Source organism: Hoplias malabaricus, chromosome 3 (assembly GCF_029633855.1).
Source record: "Hoplias malabaricus isolate fHopMal1 chromosome 3, fHopMal1.hap1, whole genome shotgun sequence".
NCBI lineage: Eukaryota > Metazoa > Chordata > Actinopteri > Characiformes > Erythrinidae > Hoplias > Hoplias malabaricus.
In genome coordinates this window covers 22333742-22347614 of record NC_089802.1, presented here as the reverse complement: position 1 = coordinate 22347614, position 13873 = coordinate 22333742, and the positions used below count along the sequence as shown (strand labels likewise).

General features: G+C 36.6%; 1 long non-coding RNA gene across 1 annotated transcript; it reads right to left on the bottom strand.

Annotated features, from left to right (window-relative positions):
* Positions 1-1901: 1901 nt before the first annotated feature.
* Positions 1902-11153, bottom strand: LOC136691750 (uncharacterized). The gene is made up of 3 exons (XR_010801898.1): positions 11020-11153; positions 3343-3493; positions 1902-3244 (listed from the first exon to the last, which is right to left on the bottom strand). It is a non-coding gene; the product is annotated as an uncharacterized lncRNA (long non-coding RNA).
* Positions 11154-13873: the final 2720 nt, after the last annotated feature.

Sequence of the window (13873 nt, the reverse complement as noted above, 5' to 3'; positions counted from 1 at the left end):
TCACTTGGCATCTGAGCACCTTCACAGAAGATATATATAATTCAATAGCAGAGAGATTGTATTAGTTTTTGTCTATGTTGTAGTTACCATCAGCTCAGAAGGGTTTGATCAATACGGCACATGCCCAGAGATTTGGTCTAATCCTATTTCAAGGCTGTACTGTTCAAGGTTGTACTGTTCATCCTGCAGTTTGACCGAGTTATGGCCTCTCCGGTCACTCGCGGAATACAAGTCTCATTGCATAGGCCCTCATTATTGAGAAAGGATTCAGTAAATATTTTGTAAAGCAGCCACAGATGTGTGCAGTGCTGGTTTCTGAAATCTCTGTTAAAGGAACACTAGGAAAGATTTGAATTTTTTTTTGGTACTCCTGGGGATCCTTCTAGTGTAATTCATTTGCACAGCACTGTACCAAAATCAAAAAGGGGGGGGGGGGTTCTTACAAGTTACATAGTGCTGTTTCTACAGTGCTTAACCCAGAGTAGCAATGACAGAGGCTCTGTTCTGCCAATTCCAGCTCAGTGAAGCATCGTGATTTTGAAGCTGTAATTTTAAATTAAAAATATCTGGTAGTGTTCCTTTAAAGCAGTAGATTTGTTAAGTTAAAAGGGCAGCTTCAGAATCATTTTGATGTTTCACTGAGCTGTATTAGGGAGAACAGAGATAAGACACTGCCATTGCTGCTCCGGGTTCAGCACTGCAGAAACCTCACTATGTAACTCATCCTTCACCCTTGCCCTCTATATCAATGCAGTGCTGTAAAAATGAGCTATATTCTGCAACTCTAGGGGAAGGCCAGGAGCAAAAATGCAGAAGCTTACCAAGAGTTGCTTTTAATTGAACTGTAGATATTTTAAAAAAAAGAAGAAAAAAAAAAAAAAACAAGCTGGCATCATATTTTCCTTGTGTACAAAATTCAAAACAGGAAACTTGATTCAAAGCCTGGACTTGAAGGGTTGAGAATTGCTGGCTCAAAAAAAAAAATGTACAGGCTTTACTCATGTGATGTTGAGGGCTACAACTGGAATGCAAATTTGTAAAATAGTTACCAAAGACGCCAAAAAAATAACATATAAAGCCATTTAACTTTGGTGGTTATGTAGTTAAGGATTAACATTTTAAAGTGAAGTGCAAATTGGGATAAATATAACATTTAAATCCATGGCAGCAACAACTTGAAATGTCTAGGGTTCCATTTTATTCTTTTCCAAATATTAGCATAAGGAGAGCAAAGCAATAACTCAGTCTATAATGTTAAATTCAGTACTGTAACATCTACAATATGTGGTAAATCTAGTGCATTGTCTTGGTCTTGGATAGTGTCGAATGCGCACTCGTTTATTGCTCAGTAGTGGAAGCTTTGAAGATGTCCTAGCCCAGCACTGAGCATCATGCAGGCTTTACCTTAGGCAGCTGGCCAATCAATGTTTTTTTTTTCCCTCTTTTATTTTTTTATCAAGAAAACTGATATTGTCTCATTTTCTTCTTTCGATAATAATGGTCTTGTGAAGCTAAATCACCATCAATGCTAGAGTGATCTTCTTTGTGCCCAATGGTTAGTCATTCTCATGCTACCATTCAGCTGTTCCCATTTTATACTGCTGGAATTTTATTTTTAAATGGAATACTTTGTACCAACATTGTTAATGTGTAAAATATCAGTGGTGATTACACTGGGTGATAAACCTGTTGACTGCCACTTCTCTACATCCTCCAAAAGGAGGAGCAATCATTATTTGTATGCCATACATTTTGCACATTGTGTACATATTTGAATGGACGTAATACATATTTTTATACATGTCAAGTGCATCCATGAGCTCCATTTTGTGAATAGTTTTAAAGATATGTATACATATGCTGTTATCTGTTAGTTCACTTTGCTGTATTGTGAACCTAATGTTGTAGAGGATGTTTCAGAATCTCTTAAATATACCAGAAAAATGAAATTCAAAATTGGAAACAATGTCTGCAATTTTTTTTATTACAATATTTTTATTACAAAATTAAATTCACAACATTCAAACAATGAAAAATACTTATACAGTAAATGAGAAAAAGACACATTTTCCCTTATGGACTTAAGATAAAACTGCCTTATTAAAGATCAAATAAATATATGCATCTTTGTCTTGAAGTGCTGACTTACATACTAGATGTACAAGCATAAAACGCATTTACTGTTGTTCACTGTTGCCCGTTCATTAACCAACTACCAACTCATTTGCCTTGACTAGACCCTGTACAGTATTTAGCTGTGTATATTACATAACACTGTACATTGGCTTCAAAACCCCAATCACAGATACCATGCTATACATATTAATGTAACTTTTGCTTTTGTACAAAAAAAAAACATGTTTCTGTAGAACATTGTATCAGTTTAAGGTTAAGAGTAGCTATTTAATGCAGTGGCTATTTATTTAATAGTATTATAAATAAAAACGAGTGACTAAGGGTTCAAAAAAGCACTAGCTAAAGAACGATAATAGAGTACCATCTCTTGTAGTCACTTGCATATGGAACTTGAAGTAATATCACATATTTTGGCATACTTTAATTGGTTGTAAGTAGTAAATATGTTGTAAAGTCATAAATGGAGCCTTTCATCCATCCATCCATCCATCCATTATCTGCCTACCTGGAATCATCAGGCGCAAGGCGGGAATACACCCTGGAGGGGACGCCAGTCCTTCACAGGGCAACACAGACACACACATTCACTCACACACTCACACCTACGGACACTTTCGAGTCGCCAATCCACCTGTAACGTGTGTTTTTGGACTGTGGGAGGAAACCGGAGCACCCGGAGGAAACCCACGCAGACACGGGGATGGAGCCTTTCAGAGAAACAAAATTTAATGCCTCACATATATAGTATTGTAATGTTTTATGTTAAGAGGTTTTAATCATCTGAGACCTTTTACCATAGTAATGGAATATGGTTTTGGGTTAAATGTATTTTGTGTGTTGGTTTACAGATATTACATGTAAAACTTAATAGGTTCATTGCAGAGATGTTTTCTCAAATGTGTACAATATCACATAAAACTTGACTGTATGTATCAGTTATACACAAATTTTGAACATTTATATATTCTACTTTAAAGCCTCTGTGGTCCCATGCATGCCTTACAGTCGACTGACAGTTTGGATTTCTTTGTGACAGGAAGGACACTTGTGGCTGACATCTTTAAAGTAATTCACAAAGAAGGGCAGTAGGCAACATCCAGCTACACAGCTGCAAAAAAGGCAAGGAAGGTTTGTACAAACATCAAAAAGACAAAATGATAAGTATTAAAAATAAATACACATATTTAATTGAAAATAGAGACTCACCCTAGTGCTATGGACAGGAAGCATAGAAAAAAAGTTGACCTGCCCACTTTATAGTGAATCTCAGTGGTGACCTGTTGCAGACAAGTGGGACATTGTACTTTAGCAGCAGAAAGGGAAAGGTTCTGGATATCCACAGTCTCCCCTGGGCTCACTACAGAGGGAAAACACTGGTGAGTCCATGTTTTATAATAATTTATATAGCACCTTTGTTATAGGAGTTTATATTAAAGTAATTGATTTACTTTTGGATACATTTTCTAAAAATAGCTCTTGTTTTGGGTAGAATTCTTGACAGAATATTTTTTTAATAATATTTAAGAGGTGGTAGGGAAAGTGGAATGTATGATGTGAAGATGTCGAAAATCAAATCTCTCTCTCTCTCTACACTCCAACTGAATAGCATATTATAATTATATAGACCAATATCTGTAACAAATACGTTACCACTGAACAAAATTCACATTTCCAAGTGAAAACATAGCTGTGTATATATAAAAATTTAATTTAGGGACCACTTAGTTATGTTTCATACCTACAGACCGCCAGAGCAGTGCTTCAGAGTTGGATGTATTTCTGTCATGCCATAGAGGATACAAACTGTTTTGCAAGTGAAATTTTTGCCCATTCTTGCTCAGTACAAAAACTTCAGGCGTTCAATATTCTGTTTTTGACATTGTCTGATTCACATCTTTATGAAAAATTTCTAATTTAGAATAATTTACCACTACCTCTGGATTGTTGCATTCTTTATTACATATAAAAAGTTAGGACAATAAATCAGGCCGAGAGAATTTGGCAAATGTTTCATGAGCGCAACCCACATACTTAGCTCTACTGCTCATCCCACAAATGCATGTTCCTTACAAATGTGGCACCATTTAAAAGGGAATTTAACAAGCTTCTCAGTGGTATAAGGTTTATTGCCAAGAAGCATTGTTACAACAAAGACATAATCTACAAAACACACATTTCCTTACTTTTTGTGCTGTGTTTAGTATTCCAACTGTCCCTATAACCTGCACAGCTAAACCGGACTTGCAGTGATAAAACCCTTGAGAGAAACTGTATAAATAAATATAAATAATATAAATCATAGTTTCATGTCTCATCATGTTCCTTATTTCCTTGACCATCACCCTCATCACACCTACCCCTCCTCTCACCCCTACTTCCTCCTATCCCTCCAATACAAAAGCATCTAACATATTGGCTTTTGTGCACTGCTGGACAGTTTGTGGGCTCTTTACATCTTTGACAACTTAGTTAATAACTGGATCTTGGTACATATCATCATAATTGCATTTATTCTACATTCAGTTTTGATAACACTGGGAATGGTGTAATTTTAAAGCATTTGTTGCTGTCCAAAGAAAGGCACATTCTAGATTTATGTTTTCTTAGACAGCAAAGATATGAGTAGGCTGGAGTTTTGAATGCACCTACAAAACTTTTACCAATAAATAAACATATACATGAAACAAAAATAAAAATTAACCCATACACTTAGAAGACAAAACAGAATAACAATTAAAGCATATACAAAATAATTGAATGAGAAACACATATATCACAAACTGAAGATGAGACAACACTAGACAAAGACTAATGCAAGGAATATATAAAAAGACACACATAAGAAACGAGTAAACACAATATGTAATATTTGCAACAGATGGCACACAAGAAATAACTCAGCAATTAACACCCCCCCCCCACACACCCCCAGCCCCCCCAAACGGTGTTCGGAAACTCTAATAGGCATCTTGCATGTGACGTAGATGGTGGACAACAACTCTAGAAGTTGCACTAAATTTAATGCAAAATGAAAAAAAAATGACGAAAAGGTGTGTTGTTTTTGGCTGCAATAATTCAATGTACAGTGGGACATCTGTGCACAAATGGCCCAAAGATCCCAAAATATCCAGAAAATGGACTAAATTTGTCAACTCTAAATGGGCACTTTGGAAAGGACCATCCGCTCACTCCGTTATCTGTAGTGCTCATTTCACTGGCGCTTTTCCAACATTATGGATTTAGTTGGTGTTAGTTAACGTTAGCTTGACTTGCTAATCTTGGTGGCTCATTATACTAGGCTACGTAGTTGCATTACGGAGGTTTATAGTGACGGATGAATTCGAGTTCGACTTCAATCACATTTACAAGAATAACGGTACCTCTAAATTTGAGTTTAGCTTATTGCTAGGCTATTGTCATGAATAATGTTTGTTATTTAGCTAGCTAGATACTGATAGATACTGTCATAAAAGTCAGTCATAATGGTGTTTTACCGCGGCGTGGTTCAGCTGTTGTCCACCAGTGACGTCACGGTTACGTTCAAGAATTTCCGTAGCGAGCTCGGGTGTTTCCGTCAATTTAATAAAATTGTCAGTTTTAAATTAAGCATGCTATTTTCATTTTAATGCATACCTATATATGTCAGTAACTAAAATAATGCGAAATATTCATGGAGGTCCATTAAGTGGTGCTTAGCCTTTAAAGGTACAATGGTAGTTTTAAAAGTCCAGTTTTGTTTCATAAATGTACATTACATTCCTTTCCCCAAAAGGAGAGGTAAATTTTTGTAATCTTTCATAAAAGAACTACAAATAAAATAACATAAGTCCCAGATTTAATTGGGCTAATGAAATCAACACAATTTTAAACTCTATGATTATAATAGAATACAGACAGTCTTTCTAAGAGTGTACAAAAGATTCAGGTGAAATACCTTTTAAACAATCAGGTCAAGGTTAAAGGTCAAGGTTTAATCTGTAAGATACTTACTGTAATTAGTCATAAAATGTCCAGGGTGTGTGATCATAGATTAAGAAAACAGTAAGAGCTAAAACACTTATAGCATTGCTATGAGAAGTGCCCAATCCGGACCAGAGCTCCTGTGATCCCGCCTTCTGTCCAATCATTTTACAGTCCAAACCCACTGCTGCCAGGTGTATAAAGACAGTGTCTTGCAGCCATGAAATGATCAAGTACACAGAATTAATTTTTAATATTTTACCGGACCCAAAAATCCCTGTTGCCCTTCTAAAAATCTCTATGACCACAGACGGAGGAAAATGAGAGAAAATATTGACCATGTGTTTGAAAAGTGGAGGCAGTTTAGAAGCAGCAACACTAGCTACAGAACAGAGCCAGAGCTGGCTAAATTTCTCCTGAACAAGTAACAGCAAATGATTTCTGAAAAATATAGAAGTACAGATACCTATGCATATATTAAAAGGATTAAACACCATAGGTATTGTGTTTTATATAAAGAAAATGAGGAAAGGTGTTTTGTGTATTGTATATGAAGAAGGTGAATAACAACATGACTGAAACGTATAAATTCCATTGTTTGTTTGTTTCAAAGAAATTGAGGCAGATTCATGTGTGTTTCTCTGTGGTGTGTGTGTTTTAAACAAATAAAGGAGTAAGAATTTGAAAATGTACCTATACGCATATTTACCTGTTTTTGTTGGAACGGATAAATCAAGATTGGTAGTACACAGCAAATATAAGTTTTTCACTGGTAGGTAGATCAGTGAAAGACGTACACTTCATCATGTGTTTAAAATAGATAAAATGGGAAATAAGAAGTGTTTTAAATTGAGGTTGTTTTTTATAAAACCTAGCACTAGCTTTAGCTTCACATAGCTGTTTAAGGTGGAAATAAATATTCAATAAGAAGCTGGAGAATAACGCAAATAACACCTGTAAACAGACCCCTTTAAGGTGGAACTAAATGCTTGAATACAAAAATACTGAATAAGAAGCTAGAATCTGCCTCCTAAAATTACATTTATGGTTAAAGGGAAAATAACACCAGCCTTGTATAGTCTAAAATTTTAATATGGTTTAGACAGTAAATTCTTGTAAATGCAGGCACAACAGCAGCAGCTCTTTCCACCTTTGCATTTCACTTAAATGGGTAAATATTTTGGCATCTAAATGGGCACGGTGGCGCAGCAGGTAGTGTCGCAGTCACACAGCTCCAGGGGCCTGGAGGTTGTGGGTTCGATTCCAGCTCCGGGTGACTGTCTGTGAGGAGTTGGTGTGTTCTCCCCGTGGGTTTCCTCCGGGTGCTCCGGTTTCCTCTCACAGTCCAAAAACACACGTTGCAGGTGGATTGGCGACTCGAAAGTGTCCGTAGGTGTGAATGTGTGTGTGTCTGTGTTGCCCTGTGAAGGACTGGCGTCCCCTCCAGGGTGTATTCCCGCCTTGCGCCCGATGATTCCAGGTAGGCTCTGGACCCCCCGCGACCCTAAATTGGATAAGCGGTTACAGATAATGGATGGATGGGTAAATATTTACTGAAATTACTTACAATGGTTTTCTGTGTTTTAAATGGATGTAGTTGCTTCAAAAAGTTTCAAAAGCTATGGGGCTAACTTTGGCTCTTAACGTGGAACAGAGAATTTAATAACCTGGCAAATAAAGACAATAAGACCTGTAAATGGACACGTAAGGTGGAACAAAATGTTTGACTATGAAAATTGTGAATAAGAAGCAAAGTTCTGCCTTCCTAAATTACATTTATTGTAGAAGGGAAAATTGAAAAGTAACAGCCTTGTCTAGTCGAAATATTCAAGTGGTGTTTGAACAGTAAAGGCTTGTAAATGCAGGGAAATAGTGGACACTCATTCGCTTTTTTTCCTTTTCTTGCGTAGGTAGATGTTTTAGTGAAATGATGGACAGATTTCTGTGTAAATATGTTGATTATGGCACATTCTTCTTAACTATTACCGTCTAAAGTTTTTAAGCTGGTCTCTTGCTTGTTCGTTCAGTTTCCTCGTTCAGTTTAAACTGGCAACCTGGTCAAGTTTCACATCTCTCCACTATTCTGAAACTTTACTTCCAATTTTAAACACTTCAATCCAATTTTAAGTAAGATATAATTATATATGTATATATAATAGGTATCCATGTGTATTCTCTTCAAATACTGCAGTAAGCTATAGATGCTTTCATTAACAGCTTATTTCTCCCTACAGATCTGTGTTCTGAGGACAGTACAATTGGTACTTTTCTCAAAAAAAAATTGCTCTTTTCTTCTTTGGATTTAAAAAATACATGGTGTAGGCCACAAACTCATCACACTTCTGCTCAGCACCCTTTTCTACTCAGCTAGAGTACAGGGAAATGCAGTCCATGGTAAAGAGTATAGTTTAGGGTTAAAGTCTAAGTTTTTGCCCGAGAGTTACAATGCAAGATTGGATGTTTAATTGGAACTCATTGCTGGAAGGCAAATCAGAGAATATGTCTGAGTGTTCCAGTTCCATGTTCTGCCCTTTGGCCCTTCACTAGTTTTCCCTAGTTACATGCAAGCAGTCCTGTTTCCTCAGATTTCTCAGGGACAACAGGTGATGCCCTGACTTGACCACTGGTCAATACATTGTTTCAAATCGCTCAAGATACATGCAGGCTTGAGCTCTATTTCGCACTACAGCCAAAAACGCACTGATTCCATCCAAACCCTGCTTTTGCTAGATTACATTTGTGTGGTGCTTTCCCCACTGCTCAAGACTCGGTTCAGGAGCTTGAGAGGCTATGCATTTTTAGCACTGACCCTTAGACCTAGACTGGTGTTCAGCAGAGTTCCATTGCATCCTTGATGATAATTATTTTGGAAAATGAAATCATATTTCAGCTCACTGTCTGCACAGCAAATCAAAGGGGTGACATCTACCCGAGATTTGCAAGCTACTTTGTAGGCACTTGTACTTGAGTACTCCATTGTTGTTTTGAGACTGAACACAGCATTTCTGCATGTTGTTTTTGACCCTGGCTTGTGAACCAAGCCATCAACCCTCCCCACCCATATGAGCTAGTCTGACTGCAGGAAGCTCGGATTGGGCCCTATTTGTGCTCTGACAGCCTATGGAGCTGCTACTGCTGTTCATTTAATTAACCGGTTGTTTGTTTTTTTTATCCACTGTCAATTAACAGGCAATTTTATCCAAGGTCCGAAAACACACATGCGTAGGTGGATTGGCAACTCAAAAGTGTCCGTAGGGGTGTGTGTGTGTTGTCCTGTGAAGGACTGGCTCCAGTGTGTGTTCCTGCCTTTCGCCCAGTGATTCCAGTTAGGCTGTGGACCCACCGAGACTCTGAACTGGACAAGTGGTCACAGACAATGAATAAAGATTATTATAGAAACAAATGATACCAGACTGTGTCTTTCATAAGTTCTGTTTATTTGCGTATTGTGTTCCTTAACCCCCTGCCTTAAAAGTAAAAGTAGTTTGACCCCCTGCAGCAAATCCATCCAGTAATTTCTGTGTTGCTGACTTAAAAGTTGTTAGCAGTACTGAACTGACTAAAAGGAAAACAATATTGTGTGTGAGAGAGTGTGAGAGGAAACAAGAAGGGGGGAGGCTTTGTCTGACACATTTCCGTCAGGAAAGAGGTGAGCTTGAAGTGGCTCAAACAGTAAACATGCTGTATTAATCTCATCTCATAAAGGGAGAAAAAGAACATAAACGTGACACATAAATGTCAGAAAATTAGTAAAAATACTAAAGCAATTTTTTTGTTTGTTTGAATGTAATTATAATTTAAAATGAAAAAAAAAATGTAATAACATTGGTCCACTTTTTGTCATTTTGATGGTAATTGCGTAATATTAATTTTGACAATTGTGATTTTAAATGGAATAGTTTGAAAATGGCAAGTGAGAATAATTGATCCATCACTGCATTCATTATGAGATCCATTACAGAAAAAGCTCTGCAAAAGCATGTGCATCAATTTCTTCTGTCCTTGGGGATTATATTGTGCACAAAGGTACATGAGTTTTGCATTAGATTATTTAAAATTGGAGATTTCAATATTAACTATCATGAATAATTAATATTGAATTATATTGAATATAACATATTGAAGTATATGGTACACACACACACAAAAATTGTGATGCAAGATGTATCCAGCCGATATATTATTTGCCAATATGTGGATTTTTTTATATTGGAATTTTAGCCGATATTACAACCGTTTTTGTGCTTGCGGATATGCACTGACGCCTGTAAATACACAACTTACCTGCTATGGGGACGGTTTTCATAGTTTCTGGAATTATATATCTCAGTGGTGAAAACTAATTTAAAGTATCAGCGATGCTCAGTAGACGCACACAACAAATAGTAGTGTAAACGCGCACACATAAACAGAGCAGGTTAAGCGACAGAGAGATACTCTCAATCACCACAGTGCACAAGCCCTATGAAAATAGATAGAGTCGTTCAGCGTCTGAATTTATTACTGAAACACGATTTACACCATAACAAACACTCGCTCAAACTCTCTCTCTCCTTCACTTGTTCTGAACTAGTGATGTGTCGGTCGCGAACGAACCGGTTCAAAGATCCGGCTCTTGTAAGCCGGTTCCCGTCTAAGACCGAGCCATTTGTTTTTCTAAGGCTGGTCATTCAACCAATCAGAGAACAACAAGCAAGCTCCAACCCTCCAAGCTGAGACACTTGGTTTTCCCGAATGCCAATCTGTTTTCCAAAAAAAATAGTTGAAGAAAATGATAAATCAGTTAAATATTTGTTGACAGTTGTGGTTGTTTTAATCACTACCGTTGAATGCTGCTGTTTTGCACTTTGCAGAATATTTGTTTATTTTATTACCCAGAAATGGATGATTATTTAATTTAATAAGCTATTTTGTAATACCTACCTTTTGGGTTCCATTGGCTATACTTCAGAGTTTACAAGTGATTTTTTATTAAGGTGTTTAAATAAAAATCCAGCTATTTATACAATTGATTCCCATCACTATTCTGAACCGCTTAATGCCGCTCTCTCCCTCGCTCTCCAAAACAAAGCCGGTGCTGCAGTATTTAGCGCCCCTCTAGAAACCATTCATGTGGAACCAATAGTAAATCTTTGATAAATATATACAGTAACTAAAACTAATTAACTTAAAAGATAACATTAAAAAGTACAGAAATGTACAAGTACTGAAGGAAAGGCATGATCTACGACAACACCTAATAAAAATAATTTGTTTTGCTTTAATCAAAAGTGAATTTGCTATAATTACAAAAAGATAATCGGTTATTAATATCCGTATCAGCTACTCCAAAGTGCTAATTATTGGTTATCGTATTATATACAGATTACTGGGCAAGTGAGGTTTGAAGTATTGTAAAAGAATACACACTATGACATAGTTTACACTAATAAGTTAACACTAATAATTTTTGATGTTTTTAAACATCAATGACAATGTTTTGCCGTTGAACTTATTTTCAGAGTGTAGGTTATTTCACATTCTGGGTAATACCTGTAATACCTGGACTGTGTTCAGAGGTCTGTTCCAAGTCAAAGGATGCAGGCTGTTCTGAAATGTGAAATATTGCATTGATATCATCACTGCTTCTGTATGTTCAGTGGAAAAGCCTATGATCTTTAATGTGATGTTGTGATTTACCTGTGATCAGACTCTTAGCATTGATATCATTCGGAAGTACACATACTCCAGATATTAAATCTGTCTTCTTCCCAAGTGTGATATATTCAACATCTGCTAATGACAGCAGTCAGTTAGAAGGGTAATTTGTGTTTACTATGCCAGACTCAACTCTGTTTATGCTTTTATGACACCAGGTGAATTCAGTACATTATGAGAATATCTTGCTCTAGACTCTTATGACCTTGCTCTTGCTTATCAAACAGGTACATGTATTTGAATGTTTCCTAGAAACTGTAATTTAATTCCAGCTTATACAAGTTGGAATATAAAATACTATATGCTTAATTTACGGATAAAGCATTTTGCACTCGATACTTAATGGTTTAAATTACTTAACATGCTAAAAATATCATGGTGGACAATGACTCCAGTGTTAACACTCTGCCTACCAGTATAGTTGGGGGACCATTGGGAAAATAAGACAATTTCATGGTGAATAACACAAAAAGGAGTGAAACAGGCACAAACATAATAGAAAAAAACAAAAATACATCATATTAATACAGAACCATTAATAGCTACTTTAAACATACAATAACCCCTTAAACCCAAAGAAAAACGGCAGCACTGCATAATATTCACAACATCTCCCTCTCTCCTCCTCTCATGCTCTCCCACAAGACTCAATATTTGTCACTCAGCAAGTGACAAGTGTCAAAAAGTTCAATATCTGAACTTTAGCAGTTGAAAAAGATAATGATAAAAAAAAAAGTTAAGCCTACCAGTGGCAGAAGGTTCAGGTGGTTTTTCTTGAATTATGGCTTGTTTTTCCCACAAGCACTTTCTATTCATCAGTTCTCTCTCTTTCTCTGCCAGAGACTGCAGTTCTTTCTCGACTAATTCCAGCTCTGATGGACCTTCTTCCTCATCTTTTTTCTCAAACCCACCTGTGGACACAAACACATAATGATCAGATGGATCTAAACCATGGAAGCAAGTCCTAGTCTTAGTCAGATTGACAAAAGAGAAATAAATATTGTCCAGGTCACTTTGTGCTTCTCCAAATTTTTTCCCTCTGGAGGCCATAAAACATTTTTTCCTTCTGGAGAGTGATGTTATACTCGGTTATATCTAGTGAAATAAGTAAGCATAAAATGGCAGTGGGGGGAAATATATATAGATATATAGAGTTTTAGGCTCTAAATTCAAAGTGTTGTTTACCCTTAGTTCTGTATGTCAGTTTTGTTGTTTAATGTAATGTTTAACTATTTTAAAAAAATTGCTAAAGATTGACTTGGCCTGGACAACTAATTCAACTCCATAAATTCAGTTACAGATATAATATAAATGCATGCATAAACAAAAAGACACATTAAAACACCCACCTCCCACACATGCACACACACACTCTCACACATACAAGGATCCTAGACTGGTTTTAGAAAAATAAATCTAACTCTGAAGGAAAATGCATATAAACGCACTATGGAGATTGTGGTTGTCTGAGTAACCAATGCAAGATTTTTAGAGAACCAAAAGCAGTTCTTCTATTGCATCATTCTACAGAACGTTTTTTAGTGTAACAAATATAAATAAATATGAAATCCCAAATGTATACAATAAATTTCAAGTAAAGCTTACGGGAAGTGTTATTTTTCTATTTCTCCCAGTACACTGATTTGTTCAATGAAAGCCAAGCAGTCGTAATTGTCACCAGCCCTTCTGTACTTCAACACAGAAGCTTCTTACCTTTAGTTAAGATATTTTTCTCCAGAAATTCCTGGAACTTCAACAACATAGTCCGTCGAATCAGGAGACGTTTTTGCCTCATAATGACATACTGCAGGTCTCTGGAGAGCTGGTCCTCCACAGGCACTTCCGACATCTTTTCTCCCTCAATGACTTGTCACAAGTTCAGAAAACATTTGTTCATCCAGTCTGTCAGCACTCGAGCAGTCACACCCGGCCTTGCTGATTTGTCTTCACAGATGTATTGAGTAAAACCTGCTCACTGTTTGAAGAGGTTAATAGGTTTTTTGCTTTGGGATTGCCTAAACATCAAGAAAGTATCATTTAAGCCTAGTTTCATACACTGCAGCTTTCAGAGATTAAGTAT